The sequence below is a fragment of the Mustela lutreola genome, chromosome 1 (assembly GCF_030435805.1).
Source record: "Mustela lutreola isolate mMusLut2 chromosome 1, mMusLut2.pri, whole genome shotgun sequence".
Taxonomy (NCBI): domain Eukaryota; kingdom Metazoa; phylum Chordata; class Mammalia; order Carnivora; family Mustelidae; genus Mustela; species Mustela lutreola.
The window spans coordinates 8,901,428-8,913,877 of record NC_081290.1 but is presented as its reverse complement, the minus strand read 5'-3'; positions in this window follow the sequence as shown (position 1 = coordinate 8,913,877).

Below are 12,450 nucleotides of genomic sequence, written 5' to 3'. Positions count from 1 at the left end.
GGAGAAGCATTGTTGGGGAGGGGGGGGAACAGGAGATCTAGACAAAGGCACAACAAAGAGTGAGCAAGATATCTAGTATTGAGGGAGTGCAAGAGTTGGAAGAGAAAATGTTCTTGCAAGAGCTGAGATGTTACACCCAAAACTGAGCCTTTTGTCCCTGTTCCCAGAGGTAAACACTGATATCAGACAATTATCTATGAGTTTACATGCCTAAAGTTATTTATAGCCTCATTAATTCATGTACTTCAGAAATTTTTATAGCGCTGATTTCATATGTACTTGCCATCCACAACCTGCTTATTTTTTCCTAATAATGATGTTTAGAGTTTCATCATAAGTATGAAGCTTGCAAAAAGAAAAAAAAAAGTCTCCTTCCATTCCTGGAATATTGTATCCCACAGCCTACCCTTCTACCCACTACCTACTTTGGCCTCACCACTGACTATATAAAATACTTCTCCACATTGGATGCAATCATCACGAAGTGGGGAGAAAGCCCAGAAGGGGAGAAGTGGAGATGGTAGGCACTGGCTTGTCTAAGACTCTGGAGACAGATCTAGAAAATTTTGAATAAGATGCTTTCCCAGAACGGGACCCACAAAGAAACAAGTCTGCGTGACCTTTCTGGGGGGTATTGTCACTCAGCAAGCGAAGGGGGACTTACAACTTTTGGACAAAGATGCTTCAAAACATGGAACTCCCAGAGTTCAGTTTCCCTGCTTCCTGAGAGTTCGGATTCCCCTGGGGAGCTCAGACGTTTGAGTCTGAGTGGTCCAGGAGCCCAAGGCCTGCTTACATCTGACAGGACAGCCTGGCAAGCGCATTATTCTGGCTGGGCGGCTGTTGCAGTGTTCCTTTGCTGCACAGTGGAAACATTTGGGCCGCCAGAATGGTGCAGACACACTGATGTGTGCGTTTATGTGTGTGTGTGTATGAGAGAGAGAGAGAGAGAGGGAAATGGTATGCTCTCCCTTTCATACGAGGGAGCACATGCTGTTCATATGATTTATTGCCAGGGATGTTAGGATTGAGCACTTGGTTAAGGTAGTGTTTGCCAAGTTTTTCCAGTCTAAAGTTACTATTTTTCCCTATCCATACGCTATTTTTGAAAATCCTTCTCTATATCTGGCCTACACTCAAACTGAGGGAGGGAGAGGATGAAGCTCCTGAGAGGGGGAGTGTGGACATGTATTATTTAGAATTCTTCTGTAGGAAAGATTTGTCCCTTTACTCCATTTATTTATTAATTCACTTTATATGAGTATGAATTTGTGTATGTTTACTTTGTACTGGGGGTTATAATTCAATGCTACATTATGTGTTTTGTTGCTCAAATTATTTCAGCTTTGGCCTGTGTGAGTCCTTTCTGTTCAGCGTCTGTGTCCCTCTGACCGGCCCCCCAAACTTGGTTTTTTGAGCACTTCTTTACTTTCCGGCATTTTGAGCTGCGTCAGGCTCGTCTTGTTATTTTCCCTTTCCCAGACCCGGAAACAGCCATTTCTTCAAGGAGCATTAGTTCTATTGAATAGATAATGGTATATAAACAATAATCTGAGCACTGGTTGCACTTGTTAACATGGACTCACTGCTTCTAGACTTTTTCATGGAAGAGAGCTAAAAAATATGGGTGTGTACTAACCCCTGTACACACGTATACTTGTAGTTATTGCATATTATCTGTCATCTATCTATCTATCTATCTATCTATCATCTATCTACAGATGAGTTCATACTGATGTCTCTGACCACTCCCAGAAACACGAAGTTCATTCAAGCCTTCCTTTCTTGCATATTTGTTACTTCCCTTTCTGAAGGTGACAAATTTGGCTCCCATTACCTACCATGCGTGTACTTAGCTGTTAAACCTTGGGATACATATTAAGAAGTTTCAGAATTATTGGCCCATACCTCCATATGAGGCAAATTTACCTAGAGTACACTGTCTAGATACCTTTTAATTTCCAGTCAAAACCCCATTTTTCAAAGGTTCTTAGTTCCATTTCTCTTGTGTCCTCTTCAGTGAGGTTGTGACTTCCAAGTTCTGGTTGAATCATTCACTTACATTGGAAACAAGATGAATTTAGGGTCTGGGAGATTGACTGACTTTTGGCTTGAGCTGCATGCATGGGCCCATCCAGCAGCTTTTTTCTGTATGCGTTCCAATAAGATAGCTTCTGTCTACCATACACAAAGGTGGTAGGTGGTGACAGGCGTCCTTTATGTACTCCCTTCCACCGGCACCCAAGGTGGTCACTCCAACTCTCCGCAAACTCCACATCAAGTGTCATGTAGTCTTCAGGGGTGGACATGTCTATCTGTTTCAAGGACTTTGGAGACAATTGCTCTGCAATGCCACTAGGCCCTCCCAGTTGGTGTCTTCTCTTACCTGTCAGTTTGGTTCCGTCATGTTCTCCTGCCAACTCTCTTAAACCCTACCACTGATCACTTGCAGGAATGGAATCACTCTTCTTGTTTCATCTATCATCCCTGTTGGTGGTTGTGTATGGAAACCAGGAGTGCAGTTAACATTGAAAGAGATTGCACTCTAGAAATGCAGTAATTATGATCAAAGAATTCAGTAGAAAATATGGGTGGAAGATATGCTGATCTATGTTTATGCCAAGAAAGTCATAATGATAAATTAAGATGACCAGAGACTTGCATTCGTGGTTATCATCAAAGAAGCACAATGATAGCATTCAAGAGAATCACTGGGAGCCAGAATTCATGGTGACATGATGAATGATGCATCATTGTAAATAATGATACAACCAGTACTATATTAAATAGACGATAATTGAGAACTACAGAGGCAAAAAGGGAGATTTATTTGTTTCAATACAAATAGACTCCAAGGAGCCATCACCTCATGAATAATAACAGCATTGCTACATTTCTTTTGAGAAGGCAGATGGAAAATTAGCCAGGAATGAGATGCATTTGAATAAAGAAGATAGTACCAACAAGGAGATGGTATTTGGACCTGAACAAGAAAATACGCTGTCTGGACATGAGGAAGAACGCTCATGTACACTGACTACACCATAAACAAGATGTATGCATCACTTCTCTCTCTATTCATTATTTTACATCTTAAGGAATAAATTAGTATATGTCACATGGGCTCATGCTGGTTTTGCATAAACCCAGAGGACATCATTAATATGGACTAAGATGTGAAGAGTACCTCCTGGAGTTGAAAAGCACAAGCCCAGATATTTCCATTACTGTTGTTAACATTTTAGGTATTTAGATTCTGAAGGGGTGGTCCACAGGTGATGAGCACTGTTTTATACCGATGTGTGGGCTATGTGGACACTGCACAGGGAATCACACATTTTCCACCCTTGCTTCTCACCTTCTCTCCTGAAGACTCTCTTTGTTCCTTTTCAGCCCCTTCTAAAGTGATTATTTTTCCTATCTCTTCTTGTACCTTCCCTTCAAGACTCCAAGAAGTTTGAACTTCATACTATTCCTTAACACACCATACTTTTTTAAAAAAGATTTTATTTAATTATTTGACACAGAGAGAAAGCACAAGTAGGCAGAGAGGTAGGCGGGGTGAGGTGGGGTGGGTGGAAGCAGGGTCCCTGCTGAGCAGAGAGCCTGATGCAGGGCTCAATCCCAGGACCCTGAGATCATGACCTGAGCCGAAGGCAGAGGCTTAACCCACTGAGCCGACCAGGTGCCCCACACCATGCTTTTTTTTTTTTTTTTCCCCAACATAACAGTATTCCTTGTTTTTGCACCACACCCAGTGCTCCTTGCAATCCGTGCCCTCTCTAATACCCACCACCTGGTTCCCCCAACCTCCCACCCCCCGCCCCTTCAAATCCCTCAGATTGTTTTTCAGAGTCCATAGTCTCTCATGGTTCACCTCCCCTTCCAATTTCCCCCAACTACCTTCTCCTCTCTAACTCTTCTTGTCCTCCATACTATTTGTTATGCTCCACAAATAAGTGAGACCATATGATAATTGACTCTCTCTGCTTGACTTAATTCACTCAGCATAATCTCTTCCAGTCCCATCCGTGTTGCCACAAAAGTTGGGTATTCATCCTTTCTGATGGAAGCATAATACTCCATAGTGTATATGAACCACATCTTCCTTATCCATTCGTCCGTTGAAGGGCATCTTGGTTCTTTCCACAGTTTGGCGACCATGGCCATTGCTGCTATGAACATTGGGGTAGAGATGGCCCTTCTTTTCACTCCATCTGTATCTTTGGGGTAAATACCCAGTAGTGCAATTGCAGGGTCATAGGGAAGCTCTATTTTTAATTTCTTGAGGAACCTCCACAATGCTCTCCAAGGTGGCTGCACCAACTTGCATTCCCACCAACAGTGTAAGAAGGTTCCCCTTTCTCCACATCCCCTCCAACACATGCTGTTTCCTGTTTTGCTAATTTTGGCCATTCTAACTGGTGTAAGGTGATATCTCAATGTGGTTTGCTTTTTTATGGGTGCTTTTCCTTCTACCTCAGATGTCTTTCTCTCTCTTCTTTATTTGCTTAATCTAACTCAAAGGCCACCTTCTTTGAGGAAGCTTCCCTCATTAAGTTAGTCACTTCCTTCCCTGATGCCGTTTCACTTTTTGAACTTAAATTATTATAACATTCATACTTTATTATAGTTATAGTAGCTTTTATATCTACTTTAAACATGTAAAATCTGAGTCCTAGACCTGGAATTTGAACACACATGGTGCGGACTCTTAGGTGCAAGCCTATTTAATGGTATCAGTTCATTTGTGTCTCTCTCTTCAACTAGATAGTTTTTCTCACAAGAAGGGACACAAATTGGAAGTCCCTGTATCTCTCCTGGCACTTAACATAACCTGGTGCATAATGCATATTCAATAAAAATTAGAAGAATAAATTGATTTATGCTAAGTGTTATAAATATTCTAAACTACAAATCATGGAATCTTGGCTTACAATAATTTCTTGTACTTCCAAAACAGTAAATGTAGTAAAATGAATTTTATGCAAATTTGAATCATGCATTTGTGACTTAGGATAATAACAATGAAACATTTTATTTAAAAATGTGAATTAATGAAGATTACCCCAAATTACAATAACTCCAGAACTGAATGTTTATAGCTTATCGACCTAGTGATGTTCCATATGATGGTGTCACTTTTGCATCAGCTCAATTGATCTAAAATTATTCAAATTATCTCTCAGGTGAATAACTGACAAATAAGTACATGAACAGTCGTGTGACACCAAAGAAAGTGCTTTAGCATTTTGCGATATGTCTTTTAGAAAAAGTAGAATCCTTTTTCTGACTAATAAATTATTTTTGTTTATAAAATGTTATGTATGTGGTTGGCACTTATATTGATGCATTTTGTTCACTTAATTCATGTGAACCTCATGTAATTTCTTTAGCACTAGACTATTTACAGTTACCAGGGCAACGTATGAAAAATACCACATGCAAATCAACAGATTCTTTTTCCATATTTACTTTTTGTCTCCACTCAGGTCTTACTCAATTCTGTCTGATGCATATTTCTTCCTTTGTTCAGTCACTTGATACCTGCACCCTAAAGGCTGTTTCCTTAAAGAGCTGGTCTCAAGAATTTCAAGGGGGGAACTGAATTAAAGACAGTGTCACTGGAAACTAAGGAGCAGTATCACGGGGTTGTAGTACGTGGCCGGGAGAGGAAGTCCATCCTGTGTGGGTGGGTGAAAGCTCTCACCCACCCCCGGTAAAGTAATTGGCCTAGTGATGTGAGGAACCACACAGTGAGTATCACAAGCACTTCTAGCGATGGAAGGAGACATCAACAAGGCAGAAGAACACTCTGAAGTTTCAGATACAGCCAGCCCATGCCTTTGGGCTTGGCACTTGGGCACAAGAGCAGAAGCCATGAGGCAGCAGTGTGCAGAGGTTAGCTCCAGTGGCTATCAAGCAGAACATGTGCCATAATTAAGAGGACTCTGCATCACCGGAAAGACGATCCCTTGATTTCTGTTTTTTAAAATTGCAATAAGAAAAAAAAATGTAGATCACCACCAAAAATATTCAGATATTGGATCTACCACTTTTTTTTTTTTTTTCAATGCTGAAGGATTGGCTCTTCTATATTCCAAATTGTCTCGGGTAAGAGAGCTGGCCTCTCTAACTTTGTGATGGGGTGGACCACAGAGTCATTGCTTGAGACAAAACTGACTCAATGCAAGGATGAATTTGAAGTATTGAGGAAGGAAATGGAGATATGCTGTAGCCCATTTTATTACCTTTCTCATGACAGAAATTGTGGGGCCACAATGCAATCCACTCACAGGCTTCTTATCTCCCACACAATACTGGAAACACATATGTTCTTTTTCTTTTTTAGGAACATCAAAGGCAAGCGGCATTGCCCTAAATAAAGAGGACTTGTTTAGAAATACAAGGTCTATGTTCTGGGAAGCAGTGCAATTTGCTTAAGAACAGTAGATAATAAAGAATTCTAGGTTTTTTTTATTCCATGTATTTCCTATGAAAAGAATGTATATTTACAGGGATGTAACACAAAATACCATAGCCCGAGTAGCTTAAATCAAAATTTATTTTCCTGTGTTTTGGAAAGTCCAAGATTCAGTTTCCAGCGGGTGTTATCTCCCTGGCTTGCAGATGGCCACCTTCTTGCAATGTGAGGACATGGCAGGAGAGATAAAGAGAGAGAGAGAGACTCTCTTGTATGCATTCTTATTCATACACTCATCCCATGTTGAATGAATGTCCTACCCTCACGACCTTGTCTAAACTTAATTACCTCCCAAAGGCCCCATCTCCAAATACCATCACATGGGGGTAGAGGGCTTCAACACATGAATTTTGAGAGGGCACAAGCATTCAGTCCATAACAGTTATATGAAATCTCTGGTTCACAGAGGGGATTCTACTACATTTCCTATGACAATGAGCCATTTCCCAACCTTGCTCAGGAAAGGGCGTATCCAGCAGTTATGCCGCTGATGGAGAAGGCCAAAGACCTCTTTTGCTGCTTCTCATAAAGTGGCATGGCTATCGCAGCTAGGGGGAGACGGGTCATAGTGTTTCCTCATCAGAGAAAGTATATGCCGTTGCCAAAAAGTAGAAAGTGCTTTTCCTGTACAAGTTATTGTTCTAGGACTTGTTGGAGATGGGCTCAAAGCACGATTGTTTCCCTCAAACTGTTTATCATCTGTTTGAGTATGTGGGTCAGTTCAGCTATTTCAAGGACCCGTGACTAGCCTAGCAGGAGCAGCAGACCCATATAAGGAAAAATGTTGTTAATGGAACATAGGTTTTTGTGAAGTGTATTTCCAATTGACCCTTAACTGACTGCTCTATCTCTGCTTGTCTCATACTGATGTCTTACTGACTTTGCTCTATCTCTGCTTGTCTCACACTGATGTCTTCCTTCACCTTACTGACCTTGTGACACTGTGACCCTTTCCAGTGGGGCAGGCGGATTGCCAGCCTTTTCTGACTCTGATCCCTCGCACTTTGTTCTCGGTCTAGAAGGGAAGAAAAACACGTTTTCTCCCTGAAAACCAGAGGCAAAATCCCTTTGGTGAAGGAATGAAGGAAAATACTTTGATAGCTTTTTGGGGCATGTGGGGGCCGGGGGCAGTGGTAGTCAGCAAATGTGAAAGTTGGCCTCCTCCTTCCAAAGAGTCACTTAGACAGGCCTCAAATTAAACAGAGGGAGAGACGATATACTCTGCCCGAAAACAGTAATAAGAAGGGGAGTCGGCAGCGGAGCCAGATGAGAAAAGATAAGAACGCGGAGGGGGCAGAGCTCGAGAAAAGGAGGAGTTTGGCCGGGGCTCCGCGAGGAGTCAGGTGGTATTGATACAGCTGAAAAGTCCTTTTCGTGTTTGGTTTCAAGTTCTTTGATACGAACTTGGGTTGTGGGCTCTGTGAAAAAGCAATTGGGTGATAAGCAACATGCGGTTCAGGACAGGGAAGTAGGACATGTATAGGAGAGAAGATAAAGCCTATGTACAGAAAATTTAACAGCACCAGGGAATAAGAACCAGAGGTGTCGAGGATAAATGCAAGCTGTCCTCCCCTACTCTGGGATTCTTAGAAAACTGCGGGGGGATGGGGAGGGGACGGCGGTGACGGTGGCGATTCTGGTGGCCTGCTGTAGGTGGAATCAGCATGAGGCTAAATGTCATTAAATATGAAGGGACAGGAGGGCCCAGCTGGGCTGCAGGTCTTTGAAAACATTCATCCTACTGGAATGTGGGTCACCTCTGCTTTGTGGAGTTTGCTTTAAGCTACAGGACTTGCAACAAGACTCATCAGCTTCCACACAAGACTAGGTAATGTCCTCCTCACAGATCTGTCCCAGGGCCTCTGGACGCTAAGTATCAGAGAAAATACAAATGCCAGCACGAGAAGTGTATTTGAGTCAAATGAATGACTGAGGGCATAAATCCCTGATTTAGTGCATAAATCCTGGCCGCAGCATCTAACTCAGTGCCATGCATTTCCTCCTTACAAAGCTTCTGCTTTGTGCCAGCGTGCTAAGCATTGTAGGAGTGACAGAGAGGAGTCCTTGAATCCAAGAAGTCAGCTATCTGGGAAGAATCGCATAAGTTTACAAACATGATAGTAGGTCAAAGAAGTCCCATGTGAATACAATCTAAAGGGGGTTAGAAGTTGTCAAAGGTGAGAGGGTTTTTTTTTTTTTTTTAAGATTTTATCATTTATTTATTTATTTAAGATTTTATTTATTTGACAGAGAGAGACACAGAGAAAGAGAGGGAACACAAGCAGAGGGAGTGGGAGAGGGATAAGCAGGCTCCTCATGGAGTAGGGAGCCCGATACGGGACTTGAACCCAGGACCCTGGGATCATGACCTGAGCCAAAGGCAGAGCTTAACTGATGGAGCCACCCAGGTGCCCCAAGAGGATTCTTTTCCAGTTAGGGAGCAATCAGGTATACATTCATGGAAAATTATTTGATACAGACCTTAAAGGATGGGTAAAGGTTTAATAGGCACCGATGAGGCGGGGAAGTGACATAAAAGATAAAAGAAGAAAAACAAACTTTCAAGCAACTACCCACTCAAACCAACAAAAATCAAAACAGATCCTAGAAGAATAACGCATCTGGTATTGTCTGAGGGGAAGGCATTTTTCTAGTAACCACATGTACAGCTTAACTGCTTCGATGAAGAGCCCATCTAATACTTAATACTCGGGGCGCCTGGGTGGCTCAGTGGGTTAAGCCGCTGCCTTCGGCTCAGGTCATGATCTCAGGGTCCTGGGATCGAGTCCCGCATCGGGCTCTCTGCTCAGCAGGGAGCCTGCTTCCCTCTCTCTCTCTCTTCCTGCCTCTCCATCTACTTGTGATTTCTCTCTGTCAAATAAATAAATAAAATCTTTAAAAAAAAATACTTAATACTCATAACAACCGTGTAATCATGATAATAATTATTGTTATTGAAAAAAATGTCTTTAGGTATCAGATACTTTAAATACATTATTTCATCTATATGTAAAAATTCAGGGGAGACATCATTTCATTATATAGATAAGAAAACTAAGAATCAGAAATTATTTGTCTACTGTTATATGACAAATAATTAACTGGCACAGCCGAGATTAGAATCTGTCTGATACCAAAATCGACTTTACCATGTTACGTTACTTTAGGACATTTTCATTTTCGTAGATTTATGTAAAACTAAACAGGGTCAGCAACGGAAAAGCGTTTGACCTGAAATGTGTACTTAGGGCTACACTTTGATCCATGACACATATAGATCAAGGGTTGTTTGCAGTTAGTAGGCAAACTGTGGTTCAAAGCTCTTCTTTCTTGTTGTCTCTTAAAATCTGGTGTTCCTCAGGGTACCTCTTTTCACTGTGATCTCTCTTTCTCCTCCAGTCACATGGCTGCAACGGCCGTCTGCAAGTTGATGATTCCTGAATCTCCATCTCCAGCCTTGATCTTGTCCCAAAGGACAAGGAGCGCTATTCACCTGCGCATCAACTTCTCCACCTGGAGGTCTTAAAGACACTTCCACATGTAAAACCAAGGTGTTCTGCTTAATAATTACACTAAGTCAACAGGGCACAACCCTGAATTTTTGAATAAACTGGCCACTCTGTCTTAAGCTCAGTGTATCCCAAACTGAATGTTTGTTCAATAAGTAAGTCCCTGTGGATTTGTCTCACTCATATCACTGGACTCTACCCACAACTGTCATTTTCCATTAGCACTACTCTTATCCAGGCTACTTCCTGGACCACTTTATTGCAAAAGCTTCGTAAGCAGTCTCTTTCATGAACTTGTTCCCTTTTATAACAAGAGAAATGGTTGCAAAACACAAATGTGATTTTTATCAGTTCCCTCTTTTGTCTGCCATTCCCTTGGGATGAGGTGTAAACTTGATTTAAAAAAAAAAAAAAAAAAAAAGGTCTTTGAGACCTTAAATATGCCATGCTCTTACCTCTGGGCCTTTGCACTGCTTTCTACATTTGCCTGGGACATTCTTCCCTCCCTTTATTTGGCCCACCTCCTTTTTTTTCTACTGGTCTCCACTGAGAGTTTACTTATTCTGCAAAGCCTTCCTTAACCTCCCTGAAAAATGTCAGCTGTTCCTCTTTTCACCCCGTCCATCACTGTATCATCACCTCGTTGTGATTGCTGATGTAATGGTCCGTCTCTCCTACTAGGTGTAGCTCCGTGAGGGCGGGGATGATGTCTGTTACTTGTCAAGTAAAATTCCCATTCATTTGATGGTTTCCATTCATTTTCTGCTACATGTGGCCACCCTAGGTTCATCTCCTAGGGAACAGGCTAACAGAAAGAGTCCTTGCTCTTTACACCCAGTGAGAAATTCCGCTGATTCCCATCAAAGTCTGGTATACAGACTTCAACTTTTTGAATGAATACATAAAACTTCCATTTATTAAGTGCTACTTGGTACAAGACCCTATTCTGAGCCATGTACACTCATTAATTTATTTAATTCTCATCAGTCATGAAGGAGGTATGATCATTACCTTCATTTTATGGATGATGAAAGTAAAGCTCAGAAGAATTTGATAGCTCACTGAAGTCGTGCTGGGCTAAGGGGTAGGGAAAAAATTCAAACCAGGTGCCTGACCTAGCTTATCTAACAGTGACACTTTACTGCCTTTCTGATCCCAGGGCAGGGAATGACAGCAACCTGCTCTGTAAAGAAGTGTGGAAGGAGATCGAAGGATGGCACAAAACCAGCTCATTATCAGAGGAAAGATTCAAATAGGACCTGGACTGACAGCAGGTTGTCAGCCCTGCTCTAGTCTCGTCAGTCCTGATGAGTGGGTGGCTGGTAGAATATATCTTGGCTTGATGTGTACATATTATTTGTAGCTGTGTGTCTATGTGTCGATTTAGTATATTGAAGTAATCACGCTTTAGTAAATGCCTACTATTTGCCAGGCGTTTTGCCTATGACCCCTCTAATCTTTTGATGGAAGGAGGAGATTAGATTGTCCAGCCTTGCAGATTGATTATATATATACATTAGCATAAAACTTGAAATATGGTTCATCAAGTCACAAAGATAACAGAGCTTATAGAATCTGAGATTTGCCAAATGCAACCGCTTCCTCTACCTTCAATTCCTGTCTTTGAACATACACATTCAGCATTCACTCAGTAAATGTTATTAAGGGTTGATTATGAACCAGGCACTGTGAAAGGCTTTGGGATGTTTTGCCCCTGCCCAGCAACACTGTTTACAGTTTGATCCGTAAAATGGGTTCAGTTCCTCATAATTAATGCTGTTTCTTTCATATATTTGAGTAAAGAGCCCTCTTCATGGGACAATGGGAGAGTAGTGACCCATTCATACTTAAGTGGGCAGACAAGGTCAGTCACACATCTCACTACAGAGGAAGGAAAATGGTTTGTTCCTGGCAGCGTGTTCCTTAGGAGACAAAAACCCAAGGTGGCAAGGTGTAGCAGAAAATAAACAAAAACTATCAAACGAATGGGAATTACTTAACCAGCAATGAAGAACTTATCCATGCTATGTTAAATCATTGTAGCTCCTGGAAGTGCTAGAAGTTTATATAAAAAGGCATTGATAAACCTTTGCCTACATGTTTGCCCTAATGAATTGCAGTAAAATTTATTTTTTAAAGTTTTTTAATTTAAATTTCAGATAGTTAACATACAGTATAATACTAGTTTCGGTGTACAATTTAGTGATGCATCACTTCCACACATCACCCAGTGCTCAGTGGAACAAGTTCCCTCCTTAATTCTCAAGCACTACCTATTTTATCCATCTTCCCACTCACTTCCCAATGGTGACCATCAGTTTGTTGTCTATAATTAAGAGTCAGTTTCTTGGTTTGCCTCTTTCTTCTAATTTTCCTTTTGATTGTTTGTTTTGCTTCTTAAATTCCACGTATGAGTGAAATCATGTGGTATTTGTCTTTCTTTGACTTATGCAATAT